The sequence below is a fragment of the Myotis myotis genome, unplaced genomic scaffold (assembly GCF_014108235.1).
Source record: "Myotis myotis isolate mMyoMyo1 unplaced genomic scaffold, mMyoMyo1.p scaffold_m19_p_11, whole genome shotgun sequence".
NCBI lineage: Eukaryota > Metazoa > Chordata > Mammalia > Chiroptera > Vespertilionidae > Myotis > Myotis myotis.
Genome location: NW_023416315.1, coordinates 2,922,974 through 2,942,534, shown reverse-complemented (window position 1 = coordinate 2,942,534; position 19,561 = coordinate 2,922,974). Strand labels below are relative to the sequence as shown.

At 45.8% G+C, this 19,561-nt stretch overlaps 1 long non-coding RNA gene across 1 annotated transcript; it reads right to left on the bottom strand.

Annotated features, from left to right (window-relative positions):
• Positions 1 to 773: 773 nt before the first annotated feature.
• Positions 774 to 15,217, bottom strand: LOC118665904. The gene is made up of 5 exons (XR_004970758.1): positions 15,020 to 15,217; positions 9,162 to 9,305; positions 7,948 to 8,065; positions 7,041 to 7,202; positions 774 to 1,126 (listed from the first exon to the last, which is right to left on the bottom strand). It is a non-coding gene; the product is annotated as an uncharacterized LOC118665904 (long non-coding RNA).
• Positions 15,218 to 19,561: the final 4,344 nt, after the last annotated feature.

The window sequence follows — 19,561 nt, the reverse complement described above, 5'->3', positions numbered from 1 at the left end:
ACTCTAACTAAGGATCCACACCAACCAGGGCCTGGAGGTACAATGAGTTCCCTCAGTGGGAGTGCTGCTCATCCAGAAGCCGGGCTCATGGCTGGTGAGTGCAGCGGAGGTGGCAGGAACCTCCACGGCAGCACTGAGGAGCAGCCAGCCGAGTGTTAGGGAGCAGCAAGCAGGCGGGCGGTAAGGAGCGAGGGGTCCCAGACTGTGAGAGGGCACAGGCCGGGCTGAGGGATTCCCCCCCACCCCCAGTGCACGAATTTCGTGCACTGGGCCTCTAGTATCATATATAAAAATAAACTCAAAATGGAGTAAAGACTTCAATGTTATACCTGAAACCATAAAAGTCCTAGAAGAAAACATAGGCAGTATACTCTTCGCCATAGATCTTAGCAATATCTTTTTGGATGTATCTTCTTGAGCAAAGGGATACAAAAGGAAAAATAAGAAAAAACAAGTATTCCAATTTAAAATGGGAAGAGAACCTGAGTAGCCATTTCTCTAAAGAGGACAGACAGATGGCCAATAGACATGAAAAGATGCTCAACAACACTAACTGCCAGGAAAGTGCACACTAAAACCACAATGAGATATCACTTCACACCTGTCAGATGGCTTCCATCAATCAATCAACAAAGAACAAGTATCGGTGAGGATGTGGAGAAAAGGGAACCGTTGTACATTGTTGGGAGGATTATAAATTAGTGTAGACACTATGAGAAACAGTGTGGAGCTTCCTCAAAAAAAAAAAAATTAAAAATAGAGCTACCATACGATCCAGCAATTCCACTTCTGGGTATTTATTTGAAGAAATTATAAACACTAATTTGAAAAAGCATATGCCCCTGTATGCTCCCTGCAGAATTTTTTATAAGAACTAAGATATGGAGCCAGGAGTTGGGGTAGGAGTCTGCCTGGAAGACGACACAGGAGTCGATGGCTGAGGGGGAGCTGCTGGCGGGGGAGGAGTCATCACAGGTGCTGCTGGATGCTGTAGAGGTGGCAGGCCAGCGGCTGTGGAAGCAGGAGGCGGTGTCTGGTGCAAAGGCGACTGTGTCTCTGGTGGACAAGGCAGCTGGGACCCAAGCATGTTCGGAAGGTTAGGAAGAGCAACACCAGGCACCTGTCCCTAACAGAGGAAACAAAGTATGTTAACATTATGCTCCCTATTTGGAAATGTGGCAACCAATTTGAAGAATTTAAATGTGTGAAAATCTAATCATGGTTTCTTGAAGAGGTCTACTGGGCACTGAGTTTCAGGAGCATGTTCCATTTGCAAAAATCTATCCAGCTGTACACTTACAATGTGTACTTTCCAATAAAGTTAATGCTATGTTTCTTCTATTTTGATTTATATAACTGTCAAAATTTCCGGTTTAAACATGTCCACTCAGCTTACTAGCTTCATGCTCCATAATAACCACCCACAGTTAAGACCAACAGAAAAGGTATTTATCTTAAAAAAAAAAGTTGTTGAAATACTGAAATGTTCCAGTGCAGTGAGCTCAGCTGAGGACATGCTTCAGAGGATCTGTAGACCTTTGAAAAAGTGATTCCAAATCACTGGTCTAGAACAAGGGCTACAAGCTACTGCCTGTGGCCACACCCAGTTAGCTGCCTATTTCTGTAGTAAAGTTTTATTGAAACACAGCATGCCCATTCATTTGTGTAGGAATGAACATGGCTGTGATTCCCCCCCACAATGGTGGAGGTTAACAGTTAAGACAAAGAGTCTATGTATGGCCCACAAAGTAAAACATATTTACAGGACATATTTGCTGACCCCTGTTCTAGAGCAATGACACGTTCTGGAAATTAAGAATTAATGAATAGGCATTTAGAGAGTAAATTTAGAATAGTCAATTACTTTTATGCAATATTACTTCATGTTAAAAAATTAAAACACGAACTTCATATTTTAGAGGAAGGTTTGGCCTATTTAATTTATTTATTATTATTTTTTAATATATCTTACTGATTTTTTTACAGAGAGGAATGGAGAGGGATAGAGAGTTTGAACCATTGATGAGAGAGAAACATCGATCAGCTGCCTTTTGCACACCTCCCACTGGGGGCGTGCCCACAACCCAGGTACATGCCCTTGACCAGAATCGAACCTGGGACCCTTCATTCTTCAGGCCGACGCTCTATCCACTGAGCCAAACAGGCCAGGGCAGGTTTGGCCTATTTTAAATACATGTACATATAATACAGCAACACTACTATACTATAACAACAAGGGTTTTAAAAAGGCAGTAAAATGGAGAGAAACACATCGATTGGTTGCCTCCTGTACATGCCCTGGTGAGGGCCCAGGACAGGGTGGAGCCTGCAATCAAGGCCTGCTTCTGAATAAAACAAGAAGTACAGAATAAATGCCCGGGCGCAGTGGTCGAGCACAGACCTATGAACCAGAAGGTCACTGTTTGATTCCTGGTCAGGGCACATGCCCAGGTTGCAGGCTCGGCCCCCAGGTGGGGCACGCAGGAGGCAGCCAATCAGTGATTCTCTCTCATCACTGATGTTTCTAGCTCTCTCTCCCTCTCCCCTTCCTCTCTGAATTTAATAAAATATATACATATATTTTAAAAGGCAGTAAAATGAATGGAAAATAGTTCTCTTCAGCTTTAGACTGAATAAGTAAAAACACACTGAATAAAAGGATAACTACTCAACTGACCCAGTTAGCCTGACTTCAGTTGGACAGTTCAGGGACAGGTAACAAAATAGACAAACCAAAAGTCATTAGCAGTGAACTCATGGGACCCTTCCTGACTCGCTCTTTAAAATTCAGTGTCTCTCAGATTTGCATACGAAACTTAGAATTTAAAAGACACAAATATAAACCAAGAAAAAGACAACAACAACAAAAATCAAAATGCAAAAGCACACAAACCAAAAAACCACAACCCACTCTAGTTTTACATGAAGTTCTTCACCCCAAGATGTTAAGAGTCATTCCAAACACGGTAAAAATGACAGGATAAAATAAGGACAATATCAAGAGATGCTAAAAAATAAAAATCAAAAGTGTAGTCTAGAATTCTAATTTCCACGAAAAAAGACATACTCAGGTCAGTAGGAAGCTGGGGCTGTATCAATGTAGGTGGCCTGAAGGCAAACGGTGCCTGTGACACGCCTGTCTGGGCCGCTGGCTGCCCCATGCCTACAGTGTTCACACTCATTGCCCCACTGGATGAAGGGAACTGGTTCTGAGGCAGGAACTGGTTCTGTGTGGGCGCCTGGGCCATCATGTTGTTGGCATGTGCACTCATCATGTTTGGAGTGTGCTAGGGGCAGGGGCCTGACAAAGAAGAATTACTGAGTAGGCTGAGGGGCAGGGACCATGGGAGAGAAAAATTGCTAATTATCTCGCTAGAAAAGCAATGTGTTATGATTGAACCCAGCCAGGTGTGACCTTGCTCGTAAATTTTATGTAAACTTTTTACCCTGCCAGTACCAGGACCGGCTAATGGACCGCTTTGCAGTTTGTTTTTTCTTGTTTTAAAAAAATACTTTATGCCCTAACCGGTTTGGCTCAGTGGATAGAGCGTCGGCCTGCGGACTCAAGGGTCCCAGGTTCGATTCCGGTCAAGGGCATGTACCTGGGTTGCGGGTACATCTCCAGTAGGGGGTGTGCAGGAGGCAGCTGATCAATGTCTCTCTCATCGATGTTTCTAACTCTCTATCCCTCTCCCTTCCTCTCTGTAAAAAATCAATAAAATATATTTTAGAAAAAAAAATACTTTGTCGTGTTGCAGATAAAAGGTCTTGCTGTACTCTCGGTCAGGACTGCAAGCTGTGAGGCTCTTAGGGGAAGGACACGGCTGGAAGTCAGCTGGCCAGCTTAATAAAGGCCCTTAAAATTTAAAATCTGAGTCGGTGGTCTATCTCACTGAGCTAACCCATAACAGGAGGCTGAGGCATTCGGGAAGGAGAAATGGCCATCTAAAAGACAACAAGCATCACTGAGAATTCAGAGGACGAAAGCCAAAGTATTCAAGATAAAGTTGAAGAGACAGAAATCTTCAAATCCTCCCTCCCTCTTGGGAAAAGAAACACCATTAAGACCTTACAGCTCTGAGGCACTTTGCCAGCTTTCTCATGGAAAGTCTCTAATGAGTGGGTTTCAGATTGTCCTCTAGATAGAAATCAATAGCTGCAGGGGTCCAGGCCCAGGGGCCCAGAGGTTCCCAAATGTGTGGACTGTGTCAGTGAAGAATGTTTTACACAGAGACAGCGTTCAGAACTCTCTAGCTCTCTCTAGTCTCCGTGGATCTTCCTGTGCCTGGCTGAGGCCACAGAGAAAGATCCCCGAGGCAAGCTGAGCCTTTATGTTATAGTCAGAGGTAAACAAGGTAGTGGTTTCCATAGTTACACAGTTCTTGTGAGTTTCACTTATTTTGGCCACTTCCTGCACTTCCCTCAGCCCATTAGCTTCCCAGATAAAATCTAGAGAGCCTCATAAGGTCAAGCCTAATTATGCTAAGAGGACTGTGCCCTCTAAGCTGGGAATTGTTTGTGACTTTGCCCACAGGTCAGTCTGAGGCTTAACCCTGTATCAGCTCCCCACAAATAGCATGCTCTAGTTTAAAGTTCGAGATATGTTTCCTGAGTTCTGTGAAGCATTTAGAAAGCAGCCGGGGGAGAGTCAGCTCTAGTAGTCAACAGACACTGACAAGTCCCTCTTGGCCACACAACTGAGGCTGTCTATTCCATCTACAGAACTCCATCTTCTCAAAGAGTCATAATTCCCTATGAGATTGGCATTCAAATAAAATAATGGTCAAATAATTTTCACTACAGTAATGAAGACGAGAAAGAGAGAAAGAGAGAGAGAGAGAGAGAGAGAGAGAGAGAGAGAGAGAGAGAGAGAGAGATGAAAGAAATAAAGCATAACCCAAATCCAAAGGAACAGGTACCATAGGATTCTAGACAATCTACAATTTTACTGCTTAGAGAATTTTCCTTATTTGGGCAAGGCCATCTCAGGACAGTTAAGGCAAGCAGAACTTATCCCTGGAACGGAGCCCATGCTGTCCACTGGGACAGAGTGGTTCATGGGGGATGCTGCGCGCGGTCCCAGGGGAGCTGGTGGCAACTGTACGTTCCCAAGGACGTCGGGGTAAATGAATCCATCCCTGTAAATGCACCCACAATAGTTCATTGGGAAAAGCAGCCACAGGGAAACAGAATTACAACTTGCCCAATAAACTCTAAGCAAAATAACATGGACACATACACAACACACACAACTGAAAGGAAATCACCCAGCTAATCAGATGATTAAGTAACAGAATGTTCATATCCAGGAAAAACGGCATCAATGCTGGTGAGGGTGGTACGGTGGGGATCGGGGGGGCAGGACAAAATGAGGACATGAGGGGAGAAAGTCAGGTGAACCACAAAAAAATAAGGCTGAGGGAGCACTGGTCAGTATGGCAGGGCCCCGATCAAAAAGCATCAACGTGACTAAGGAGACAAGGCTACATGGGGAAGCTGTTCCCACCAGCTATGGAGGAGGTGCTAACTGAGGCCAGGGCACCCGTCTGAGCCGAGCTCACTAACACCTGCCGGAGCATGTGGCTTCCGTTTTCCCTCCTGCAGGCAGCCCATTCCATTCCCCCCCCCCCCCCCACCTCCACTCCCACCCCGGCCTCCGAGCTCTTCAGCTGGGTTTATATTTATTGTTAGAATCTGGGATAAGACTCAAAATATGGTTTTAATTTTTCAAACAAGTTAGGTGTATAGAAAGCATCCAACGGTGGCAAGCTCTCAGCCTTCTCTCCACAGACGAGAAAAATCCCGTCTCGCAGACCTTCGCTGCCCGGGGCTGCCCATCGTTCGCAGAAATGTTACCCCATGGAAGACACCTCACTAGCTGCTAAGTGTCTCCAGACCACAGCCTCTCCTTCTTTGTAATTTCCTACAATCCTCTGTCAACTCTTTCCTTTATATGATCAGTTTACCTACCATGTCTTTTTCAATATGCAATAAGATTGCTGCAAACTTAAAAAATGGCCTTTTCTCCCCTCCCAAACTACTTTACTAACAGCAGAGCCAAGCCTTGCTTTAGAATCTTGGGTAATGTCACCACCTTATTTCACAACCTGTGAAAACACCTTACTGTTCAAGTCTCAATTAGTAAAAGGTTTGAAATGTCCCTCATCCCCAAACTCCCAAACTAAAACGATGGCTTCAACCAAGCAAAAACTAGTGAATTTCCACCTGACAAAGAACCTTTAAAAGTGGTTGAGACCAGCTGCCAGCACCCCAGCCTGATGCAGACTCTCTGAGTGTCAATCCTGCTGGCTGGGCTGGACCACCTGCACTCACAGGGCCCGGAGCAGCCACTGCACTTTCTCCACCTCGCCTCCCGTGCTGCTCGCTCGCTGCCCCAGGACTGGCCTGATGCTCTCCTTTCACACATTCAGAAACGTTTCCTTCCCCCATCTACAATGTTTGGTGAGACTGTTCCTAAAAGAAATGGCCTCTCCTGAATCCAAACACAACTGATATTCATGCCGCCTGTGGAGATGAATTCTGCTCACCAACAATAAGGAATGTAAGGAAAAAGAAGCGCCATAAAGAAATAAAGAGGAAAAAAGAAACAATGCACTTTGTGGCTGTTGAATGGTAAACAGAAATATGATTCACAGCAATAGTTAAATACCGTGAGAAACCAGTATGCGATTCGCTGGCAGGGGCAGGGGCCTACTATAATGGCAGGGGAAAAAAGTTATTTAAAATAATCCTTGATTGAGGAATAAGGACTTTATCTTGAGTACTTCAAACTTAGAGAAAAAACCAGTCAACAGGTTCCAAAGCACTGGACATTCGATGCTTGCAAACCCTTTAAAGGACCTCTCCACAGGAGACTCAATGTGTAAACATAGGCCAATGTACAAGGTCATGACCACTATCAGTCTCCAAAATGTGGGCTTCCTGAGAACATAATTCTATATACTTAGAAACACACCCCAAATACAGAAGAAAAACAAGCAAACAGATGAAGGGCTGACAGAAGGAAATGACGTCCTTACCTGGGGGTCTCACAGGTTGTGACCTTGGTATCCCGGGAGGCTGCGCCCTGGTGGCTGGTAAGCTGGCTGGTTACCCAAGATGCCCAAACGCAACCTCCGTCTTTCTTCTTGTTCTTTTTGTATCATATCGATTCTCTCTGATAGTAAGCGATAGTATTCAGCCTGAAGAGCAATAACATTAGGCAGTCAAAACTAGAAAAAATGATCTGGTTTGTATGTTCTAAAAAATTAATGAACTTTTTTATTAAGTACACTAACAAAGTAAGCGTTCAACACTTCTAACTAAAAAACCAAAGGCCAAAATTCTTGTTGAACTAGTTACATTACAAGATTTAATAGACAGTAGGCACTAAATGCATGTTACTTTTCTTTCCACAGTTGAACCTCTTGGATATTCACTGGTGCTGGCAATAACATAGTATCAGCATAACAAACAACGCCCACATGGACATGGACATGGCATCCATGGATAAAACGCAATTTTGTATACCTCATTTACCTGTAGGGGTGGATACTACAGTAAACAAAGAGAGTTGTGCAGGGACCTATTTTTCTTTTCTCTTTTTCTTTTTTCAGAGAGGAAGGGAGAGAGAGAGAGAGAAAGAAACACCAATGATGAGAGAATCACTGATCAGCCTGCCTCCTACAGGCCCCACACTGGGGATCGAGCCTGCAACCCAGGTATGTGCCCTAACAGGACCTTCTGGTTCATAGGTCGATGCTCAATCACTGAGCCACACCAAGCACATGGGACCTAATTTCTTATCTGCTAAGTCTCTCTGGTCAGGCTCCTCAAGGTGATGGGCTTACCCAACTAACATATCCCCATTTCCAGACAAGCCAGCCAGACAGATGCAGTTATATCTACCACAGGTATGTGCAGGCTGGAATAAGTAAGGCAACCTACCCAGCTGTTGGCAGACTCATACATGTCCCCTTCCACTCTCTTAGCATAGTCCACTAGGTTCTTCATGCGGGGATCCTCCAGGGCTGCAGGGTCAGGTGTTGGGAAGATGGCTTGGACGCTAGGAGGACAACATATTCTATCAACCAACTTTCAATACATCAGTATCTCGCCACTTTATATGTGACATGGAAAGAGAAGCTTATCTACCTACAGGGGTGATACACTGTTGAGAGAAATCCCAAATCTCTCTTGCCTAGAATATGAGTACACAAATGAAGTCATTCTCTAGAGACAATACTAACCTGTTGATTTATCTACAAGTCCAAAACAATATTCTGCTATTAGCAATAAATGCTAGGTCATCTCAAGAATAATACAATTTTTTAAAAAGTATTTTTTATTGATTTTAGAGAGGAAGGGAGAGGAAGAGAGAGATAGAAAAGTCAATGATGATAGAGAATCATTGATTGGCTGCCCTCTACATACCCCACACTGGAGACCAAGCCCACAACCCAGGCATATACCCTGACCGAGAATTGAACAGCAACCTCCTGGTTCATGGGTTGACACTCAACCACTGAGCTACACCAGCTGGGCAAGAATAATATGATTTTGAATTCCTACTTTTAAACTATTTATTACAATTTTTAAAAAATTAAAATAATGCAGAAAACTCCAAGAGAATCATTGGTTAACTTCACCTTCAATTTAATTTAACTAGCTTGCGAAAGTTAACTATTAACTCTGCACGTTCACTGACTATATATATGATGGTACTGTCATGCAATCTGTATTCACTAGGCCCAAATTCCCCCAATTCTCAGGGGTCTCCAGAAACATAATCTTGAGCCATAAATTAGCTTCTGAGCTAATCCCAGCCCCCTCATGTATCCCAGAGCTCAGAGTACATATCTAGCTGCACTGGGAGTGTTGGCCTCTGTGACATGGCTTACGGTTCATGCTCCTCTACAGGGTAGAGCTCTGAATGCTCTCATGCCCTCACTGGGGATGCGGGGTCTAGGATTCTCTGGCCTGCCAGCAGTGTCTGTGATTCCCTACAAAGGATGTGAGTCCCTTTAGCTGCTAGGGTACTATCACCTGGAACCACTTAGGAATTAAATCAGATCCTGATAATAAAGTGCAAAACTGTCACAATGCTATCAGCCACAAAATGTTTCTGTCACATGGGAATAATGGGGGAGGTGGGGACATACAGTTCATGCACTAGGTGGCTCCGCAGGTCCTGGGTGACATGTTCATGCCAGCCTTCCCGAACGCCAGTGCTGGAAGTAGGTGCTGCTGCTGGCATAGTGCTGAGGGTTCCAATGTTTCCAGAATTTGAGCCGTTCATCGTTGGGCTATGGGAAGAACAAGAACTTCAGCCATCTATTAAAGTGACTCAAATGTGCTTCATTTAAGTAAGGCCTTCAACCATATGAGACTTAAAAAGTTTAAGTTAGGAGAGCCAAGTGGTGAATGTACAACAAAATAGAAACCATGTTTTATCTATTATCTGCTCTACGTTTACAATTAAAAGAAAAAGAGCATGCCTCTACCCAAACTATTTTCTCTGCCTCACATTTAGAAAGAATTATGGCGTTTTGTGTGATTCCCAGCCCACTTTCATGTGTGACTGTCATATAGGAGCCAATTGAAACATGGGTCTTGCTTTATGGCCCCAAGGGAAGTTGGAAGAGTAGATTCTGAAATCAAGTTTGGTGGCTGCTGATCTGTTGTTATTCCTCCTGCTGGAATGTTCATTGGGTTATTTCTTTAAAAACAAAAAAGAAATCAAATCCTAAATTATAATATACACTTAAGAATTCAAGTCACTATATGAATAAGCAATTCTTAATGAGTATAATAACAAACACTATGGCAGGAACTCTGCAAGTTATATTTTCAATAATGGTGATTGACTTGTAATACAAGTTCAGTTGCAGACTCCTTCCCATTGTATCATATAATTAAAATAAGACAGTTTTATGGAGGCTGGATGGTATCATAAGTAACCATAAGGTGGTGGAAAAAACCAGAAATGATCCATTTTAGTTTTAGATTTTGATCCTGGCTTTATTAATATCATGCCCTAAACAATTAAGCTGACTTGTCACATATATGTCATCTATTTCTTTTGTATATCAGAAACTAAAACCATAGATACTAAGTGTAGGTGAAAAGCATAAAAGGTCAATTTGTCTACAGTATTCATCTTACAGGATAAAAGAAGTTAACAGTCTTATCCCAAATTAAACCATCAATTGGAATAGAATTAGTAATTAAAAAGGTAAAATCAGGTGATGAAAAAAAATAAAAAATAATAAAATAGGTTCTTAATTAAAAGGTGAAAAAAGAATTAAAAAAAAAAAGTGCAGTAGTGAAGGTGCTTCAGATCTTCTACTCTTCTTTTTGGCACGCCTTAGTCCTGCCAGGCATTCAGGAGAGTGTTGAATTTCCCTGCAATACACTGTCCCTCCGTGCTGTAAACCACAGACCTGATTTTAAGGCAGGTTGTATTTGTGTACCAGACTGCCTTTCTCTGTCTTTACAGAAGAGTCAGTTTGTAGCTCTGCCTCCGGGTGGCAGTGTGTCTGGATGAGGGGTGGGCAAACTTTTTGACTGGAGGGCCACAATGGGTTCTTAAACTGGACCGGAGGGCCGGAACAAAAGCATGGATGGAGTGTTTGTGTGAACTAATATAAATTCAAAGTAAACATCATTACATAAAAAGGTACGGTCTTTTTTTTGTTTTGTTTTATTCATTTCAAACGTGTTGTAAGCTGATCCACCCTGGTGCTTGAGGGAGTCCCTGCAGGGATGTTTCAAGGGACCTGGTGTATATGGCATATTGTTCTTAATTTGTTTGCTCCCCTCTTAACAGCTATGTGTTTTAAACAGGACCACCTCCCTGAGAAAGGTTGTTTCCCCAGAGGGGTGGTTGGTCGCTTTGATCTTGCTTGGAGTGACCTCCTTCAGTTACTTCCTTGTAGCTTAGTGGAGCAATAGAATAACCTTTGAATGGAGATGGGAAGCCCCCTGGCCTTTTGTATAGAATGGATAGGATTGGGACCAAATAGTATAAATACAGATGCTAGATGACAATAAAAAAAAGAATCTGGCTATGATGATCACCTAAACACTGACTCCGTGTCCTTTATTCTTCGCTGACTCTGTCCACACCTTGGGGAACCCCTGGACCCGCTGGGGCTGGACCGCAGTATTTTGGTGCTGGAACAGGATTCCCCTAAGTAAGCCCCCCACCATACTCGGGGCAGATAGGACTCCACCATAGGAAGAGGGTGGACAGTGTTCGCCGACTCCGTCCACACCTTTGGGAACCCCTGGAACAGGATTCCCCTAGGTAAGCCCCCCTCCCCGCCGCACTCGGGACGGATAGGACTCCACTGTAGGGTGCTGCAGACCCCCCTATAGAGGATAAGTAAGGTAAGTGGGTGGATAGTACAGAACTTAGAATGAGAAGATGTGCCATACTGAGTCTAGAAGAAAAAAGACTCTGTATTGATCTTTTAACACATATGCTTGCTAACAGAGGAGTTAAGGTTACGCCCAGTCAGACGGAATGTTTTATACAAGAAGTGTGTCCATGCTTTTCTGAGGAAGGAAAGGTGCCTTAAGAGGAGCACAAAGAAAAAGAAAAAATGGGAGGAATGGCCTTCATGGCTCCCTCCACCTCCATGTCCTAATCCTGAAATGTTTCATTTGCCGTTAATAGAATCACCTGTGCAAAAAGATCCAATTATAAAAAAATTGGAATATTAAAAGGTACTCTTTTAAATCAGGCTGAAAAAAAGAGTGCCATGGTCACCTCAATGTGGTTTCTTGTTCAAATTAATATCTTAATTTGTGTTTGGAATCTAAAATCTGTAATAAGAAATGAAACCCCGCTGCCGAATCCACCTCTGGTGTGGAGAGATTCAAAGGTGGCAGGAAAAGGCAGAGCTATAAGCTCTCCCGCAATGAGATTACTTAATGTTTTGTTTAAAAATTACCGGAGAACATCTTATGACAACCAAACTTTGGCTAAGATAACCTTGGGTGCTAGCCATAACTTTGGAAAGCGAAAAAAGGATAAAAGATGCTGGCTAGAGCAGGATTGGCATTTCCATAATAAAGAAGTTTTTAGTTAACTTCAAGGCCGAAAAGGAAATTCAGTAAAATTGTCTCTGTTACAAAAACTTGCTAAAGAATATGCCTTAAAATAATAATTTGGATTTGAATCTCAAAAATTATTGAAATATATCTTTATAAAAATCTAAGTAGCCAAGGTAAAAAACTGGTCCTTTGTTAAATAAGAAAGCTTTTCTAATGGAGGAAGGTGATAGTCACCTCCCGCCTGTAGCAAAATCTTAAAGAATGTGGTCAATTTACATCTGAAAAGACCAGGTAGGCCAGAACCTGTTTTGCAAGGCTCAAATGTGGTTTTCCAGAGCCACTTGAAAGTAAAAAGTAATATTGAGAAATGCTGAATATTTGACTTACCAGCTAAAAGTTTAAGGTTCGGATTGAATTGGGAGAAATTGTGTAGTTGTGGTAGCTAAATGCGTAATTTTTTGTTTTCTCTGAAATAATCAGGAATTCAAACTATGTTACAAACAAACAAACAAAAAAAACAAAAAAAGGGGGAGAATAATGTTATATGTTAGACCTTTTGGAAATACAATGCAGAGGGTTGTACAGCAGCCAAAGGCATCGGCCCCCTGTACAATAGCCTCTGCCGACTCAGCCTGGTAGAAGGATACACAAACCAGACAAGTTTTACCAGATCTAGTAATGATGTGGGGAAGAGGTTGTGTTTTATATCTTTCCAGGAGGAGCAGCCTCTGCCTCCCTCCTGGGGACCGTCACCCCTGGGAGGCCAAGTTAGCACACCTGACCAGTGCCCGTCTTCAGCAGATGTGCAGCCCTGAGCTGGAACCACCTGTCCATTGGATCACATGTGCCTCCTTTTTGTCTGTCCTTATGTCCCAGCTTTGCCCCACATCTCCTATCCTTTTTCTTTTTTTCTTAATCTGACTACTTGTTTGCTGGTTCTTTGGCCTTTCTCCTTCTCTCCTGAACACAGCCTTTTCTAGAATCTCCCCACCCTACTGTTCCAGGAAGGGCACCTCCCTTTTCTGCCATGACTGGGAGTGTCTGGTATATGCCCCATACGTGGAGTTGTCTTGTGCCAAGAGCCTGACATCCTGGTCTGAGAAAGCCTGTTCCGGGACTCTCCTTTGTCCTGTATTGGCCCCTCTTGCCCTTGTGTCAAGAGGGACCCTCTTCTCACTATCCAATTGCCCACAGCTGTTGCCTGAGTTCTCTGTTAATGCTGAGGTCACGGTGGCTGGTACCATGGATCTGTCTCTCGCCCAATGGTGTGAGTTGGGCCCTCTCTGGAGAAGAAACCTGGGTTCCCCAAGATATGTGATCAATGCCGGGGCCCCGCCAACAGGCGAGAGGATCCAAAGGCAGTTGCTGGGCATGGAGGCCACAGGGGCATACGCTACCAAGGAGACAGAACTGAACCTCACATCACCCTACTTGGCCCAGAGATGGCTGGTAGTCAAAGACGGGTAAGACCCCACAGGGTGGGGCGACCTTAGACAGGCAGAGTCGGGGGCCAGTAAGAGAGAACTTGGGGTTCAACAGAGGTGGGACACAGATCCTCATCCCCAATTGTGCAGGGGCTTGAACACTCGCCCCTTCTGAGGAAGGTCTCCTGCCCCCATGGCTGCTTCTCGCTTTTCATGTCCAGCCCAGATCGGGACCCAGATAACAGAAAGAGACTTGGCCCAGCTCAGATCGGGAACAGAAAGAGACTTGGTCCAGCTGAGATCAGTACCCAGATAAGAGACATGGCTAACAGCAGCTGCCCTCTCAATGCAACAGGACTTGTTTCCCATTTCTACCTTGGACCACAAGGAAAGGGGCAGCTGAAGGAAAGGGCTGTGTCAGGATGCCGCCTTCTTCCCTTTCTTCTCCCTCTTTTTTTTCCTAACAAGGTTCTGTCATTTAAAAATTAAAAATGGGGGAATTTGTTGGAAGCCATCCACCCTGGCTGCTTGAGGCAGTCCCTGCAAGGATGTTTCAAGGGACCTGGTGTATATGGCATATTGTTCTTAATATGTTTGCTCCCCTCTTAACGGCTATGTGTTTTAAACAGGACCACCTCCCTGAGAAAGGTTGTTTCCCCAGAGGGGTGGTTGGTCGCTTTGATCTTGCTTGGAGTGACCTCCTTCAGTTACTTCCTTGTAGCTTAGTGGAGCAATAGAATAACCTTGGAATGGAGATGGGAAGCCCCCTGGCCTTTTGTATAGAATGGATAGGATTGGGACCAAATAGTATAAATACAGATGCTAGATGACAATAAAAAAAAGAATCTGGCTATGATGATCACCTAAACACTGACTCCGTGTCCTTTATTCTTCGCCGACTCCGTCCACACCTTGGGGAACCCCTGGACCCGCTGGGGCTGGACCCCAGCACCGCGGGCCGTAGTTTGCCCATGGCTGGTCTGGATTGACCTCTGAGGCTATCAGTCCTCTCTATCAGTAGGGTTTATTTTCTCTATTGTACTTGAAACTGGTTTGGGAAAGTCCACCGCCCAGAACTGGTTAATTGTTCCTCCCCCCGCTTTGTTTCCCAGGCTCCCCAAAAAGAACTTGCCCCTACAGGCTCTGTGAATGACCGCAACTGGGGAATCCCATGCACTGGGTTTAACAATCAAACGCACGGATCTAAGGGGAACTGTAACAACAAGAGCCTGATACGTTGTGCGGTTTCGCAAGCCTCCACCTTCCAGGTCTGTGCACAGTCTCCGCCCGCCCACTCGCCCCTGGCACCAAGCAGCCAGCCGACTGCTAAAATCCGAGGGTGCTTTTTTGCATCCAGTCCAGCTATGGGCTTATTTTTAGCGTTCCCTTCTGCCAGCAGCCCTGTGGGGCCCCTTCCCCACTCGCGGGTCACGCTGGTCCCAAAGGTCACGGACTCTGTGGGGCGCAGATTTCGCCCTGCGCGCGGTCCTCTCTCCAACCTGAATGGCAAACCACACCTTTAGGGGAAGTCTAACCTTTCCGTGAGAAGAAGCAGTGCTCGTCTGAGTTCACGCAGTCAGTCGCGCTGCTTGAGATTGTTATGCCCAGATTTCAGGATCCAGCCGAGTCCGATGCAAAAGCAGAGAGTCTTTATTATTACAAACCCGGGGCTGGCTCCCCACCCTCCTTACTGACACAGCAGCAGGTGGCAGAGAGGGCTAGCCCTGGTGCGGAAGAGTTTATAGTGGGTGGAGTAAGGGGATTGTGGGCCCTGCTGATTGGCCAGGCGCAAGTCGGTGTCTCCTTACACAGGATGTGGTCATATCTAGGCGTGCACTTCCTTCATTATCATTGGTTAGTTTAGAGATGTCGTGGGTGTGGCTAGCAGAGGCTTGGGCTTCCGGGAAGAAGCCTTGCCGAGCACACGGCTCTGCCCCAAAATGGAGGACTTGGGGCAAGATGGAGGGCGTAGCCCTCGCCCTTTCAGAGATCCCTTGTTTCCAGGTTAGAGCTGATCTCTGGATGCCGGTAACAGCCACTCAAGATAGCGCGGTCTCCGGGCTGAGCCGGTGCACCGGGAGAGGTTTCAGCCGAAGTCTCCAACCGTCCCCTTTTTCCGGGAGTTCTCTGTGAAAGATCAGACGGAGGCCTAAAACCAGAACTACAGGCTTTATTAGAGGAGAAGCACCTGCCGGGCTGTCTCGAAAGGGGAGGACAGCAGCACGTGCAGGGGTGGGCACGCCTTTAGAGGGGCGGAGTGGGAAGGGTGGGGGGCTTAGTGTACTCGGCACACACTGATTGGTGGCTTACTGCATGGTCCATATAGGACAAGGGCTTAGGGTATTTGGCAGGTGTGGACTGGTGGTCCAATGTCTAGTCCATATAAGGTACCTGGTTAGTCACTCAGGTATTTCTGGGCTGCAGGTTACGTCAGACCCTGCCCACCAGCTGGGGGGAGGGAGGATCTATCATTCCAGGCTTTTGGTAATATTAAAAAAAAATTGAGAGTCCGGGCAAGGTCATGGGGCGAAGGTCTGTCTTCCGTAGCTACTTCCTGCTGAGAGGTACGTCAGGGGCATCTACCTGGGGTCTCAAAGATTCCGGTGACATAGGAGTTTCTAGGTTCTGAATTCAAGGCCAGATAGCTGGTTACGTTGTCTTTGGTCAATCCTGTCCTCGAGGGATTTAATGTGATCTTTGACAATTCCTGATTCATTTACAAAGTAGAAAGATTGGGGGTTAGGAAGACATAAAGGCAGAGCAAGTGTGACAGGTCCTGGGGGACACAGGTGCAGGCTGTAGTCCCACAGAGGAGAAAAATAGCCGGTGGAGGGCAGGCTAAGGGAGGGGTAAGTTTATAGATGTGCACAGTAGTAAGGTGCAGGAGTAGTTGAGGTGGTGTTTGAGAGGTATTTGTTAAACAGGTAGTGTTTTCCATATTAAAGAGAGAGGTGTTGTATAGGGTGTGTTGAGGTCTGGTATAGGAAAGAGTTAAGTTAGTGGTCCAATAGGTTGGGATTGGAGTGGCTATGAAGAGCGTTTGAGCCAGTGACAGACAAATCCGGCAGGATGTAGAGAAGGAGGGATTGATGTTAGAGAGTAGATGGAAAGTTGTGTTGATGAGGGTGGGCAAGGGAGTAAGTTCAGGGTCTGCAGGGCAAGAGAGAATGTCCTTTAGTGAGGGAGGGATAGGTCGGGATTAATAAAGACAATTATAGTAGAATTGATGACTCCCTCAACATCCCAAATCCTTTTCACCTGAAAAGACCAAAAACCTTCATTGGTGAACTCACTGTTAGCTGCCTGTAGGATTATGGTGAGGAGACATATAAAAGGAATTCGAAAACCTGAGCTTCTTCCAGAGTAAAAAGTCGGAGGGTCCCTTGCCAGGTAAGAGCCTGTGAGGAGTGAGGAGTCATCCGGTCCTGGATGGTGCCTCTGAGTCTTCTTTGGGGATGGTGGGAGGCACTCGGTGAGCTTGAGAGGTAGGTATTGCAGTGAAAGTGGGAGGGAATGTTAGAATGGGCTGTATCCCAGGGAAAGGAGAATAGGAAGGAAAGGAGCAGTGGAAGTCGGGGACCTGGATGGTTGGATAAGAAGTAAGACACTGTGCTGGCTTAACTTCTTATTTTTACTGAACCTCAATCCTTGCTGTTTTTCTGAATATTCTGGTTTAGCTTAAGAAGTATCCAGCAACCTTGTCCTGCCAGGCTTGGAGACTGAAGCCTCACTTTCTTGCTCAGAATAAAATGGCCCTTTTACAATTCTTGTAAATAGTTAATTTAGAACTTCTTCTTTCTTTCAACATTTCTCTTTTCCTTCTCATCACATACACGACCTTCACAAATTTCACTTTCAAATTAGCCTTCTATGTCCTTCAAAAATGCATAACCATGCCTCAGACCTTCCATTAGTATTTCTCTTACTTTCAAGAAAGTATACATACTAAGAACAGGTGAATTAAAACATGTCATTTAACCCAGCAACGCTAATATTTTAGTCTTTATTAACTTAAAGACTTTGGAAAATTATGTATAGGTACATGAGGCTGGAGAAAATGCAAGAGGAGAAGAGAGCAGGCCCTGCAATCTGTTCTCAGGCCTCTAGCCGCTTGGATTTTAAAACTGCCTGCATTTTTCCTAGAGATAACGATCTCAGTTTCGATGAGTAAACCTGCCCAGGCAAGGAAGTTGTTTTTTGGGAAGGGTGGAGTGGGTGAGGGGAGCAGGGTGAGAAGACGCTGAGGTCAGGGTAGTTTTCAGAGCAGTAAAGGGGTGAGAATGTTGGCCTTGGGATCTACAGGCTCAGTGAGGGGGGTCCCTTCGCCATGTCACGTCATTGAGGACCTTTGCAAGAAGAACCTGGAGGTGAGAGTACCCAATGAGCCTGAGAAAGGAGGAAATTTCTTCTTCAGAGGAGGGGACAGTCTTAGATAAGGAGATAAGGAGATAAGGCCTTTACAGTCCCAGGAATGGTGGGGCCTTGTGGGGCAAGACAGTGAAATTGAGGTAGGTGACTGTGGTTTGGGACAACTGGGCTTTATGAGGGGATACATGGTAACCCTGGCTGGGCACTGAGGTAGAACCGGAAAAGAGTGAATGGGGGAATTTAGTAAGATGCGGTGTATTGGTGAGGTGGCTAATGGCTGTGAGACTAATCCGTGAATCCCCATAATAGAGACTGAGGAGTGGACAAGGTCCCAGCGAATTCGGAGAGGGCAGAATAAGTTGCCCGAGTGTCCATTAAAAAGGAGATCAGCTTACCTGTTGCCACAGTTGTTCCCCGAGGCTCTGCCCTGGTGATGTAAGTCTGTGGGGCCCTGTCAGGGCCTGGGCAGCTTCTCCAGTTGCCAGTCCCAGGAGGTCTGGGAGCTCCAAACCGGATCCAGAGGGCGGCCATGCTGGACTGGCTGAGGCCTGGACCGGAGGCCAGACTACAGTCTGCTTTCCAGTGGCCTTTTCCTTCCTCACCTTGGGCAGGGCCCAGGCGGGGGTCTCGGGTTTGAGCAGGACTTGGCTCACTGTCTTTCCTTGCTGCTTTTGAGGCATGGGCCCGGAGGAGGCTTAGCCCCTGACTTACCCGCAGTTGGAGGACCGGCACTTCGTTTGGGGTTTGAAAGCGGTGGCTAGGAGCTGGAAGGCCTCCTAATGGGCCTCAGCCTTGGCCTGATCTTGTCTTTGATTTTGGATATGGGTTTCCTCATCCCTATTATTAAAGGCCTTAAAGGTTAACGAGGTCTGTTTGAGGGGTTTGTGGAAGTTTGCTGCGCATGTCGGGGGAGTGAAAGTGGTGAGGTCAGTGGAAAAAGAAACCTGAGAGTGGACGCAGAAGGAGAAGAGGCTGTTGAGGAAGGCAGTCTGTGGGTGGCCTGAGAATGAGTGTTAGATCGAAAGGGCTGTTTTGGAGCTCACATTCTCAGGATCTGGGCTTTCAGGGACTGGGGAGAAGGCGGCTGCTGGTTAGGAGGATTTGAAGAGAAAGATCTGAAGTGTTTTTCGATTTGAGAAAGATCAGAGGCTGAGAGGGGAATGGCTACCTGGGTAATACCCTCCCCTGCTGCAACCTCTCGCAAAGGGAACTGGTCACGGGGGTGGAGAGCGCCCAGGGGAAGGCGGGTGGTTCGAGGTCTCAGAGAGCGTGGGATGCAGGGTTCTACCGCAGGCTGTAAGGGTCGGAAGACAGAGAAAGGAGCTGAGAATCAGTTTGAGAGGCAAAGAGGACTCTGCGAGGTGGATCTGATGAGTGGAACATGAGGAGTGAAGAGAGGGGTGAGAGTGGAGGGAAAAGGAAGCCTGTTCGTAGGGATTTCGAAAGCTTTCCCTGTCCAGTGGCAAAAATTATCTAGATCTCGGAGGATATTGGAATCAAAAGTGCTGTTTTCGGGCCACTGAGAGAGTTTACATTGTGGCCAGGTAGAGCTTCTTTGGTTTGATGTAGCTGGAAAGACCAAGGGTCCAGAGATTGGCGAGGAGACACCGTAAGGGTGTGTTTCGAGGGGGTTTGGACTGAGAGGTCCCCATGACCGGAGGGAAGGGCGAGAGAAGTTGGGGAGGGAACAAGGAGCATCCTCCTTTTCC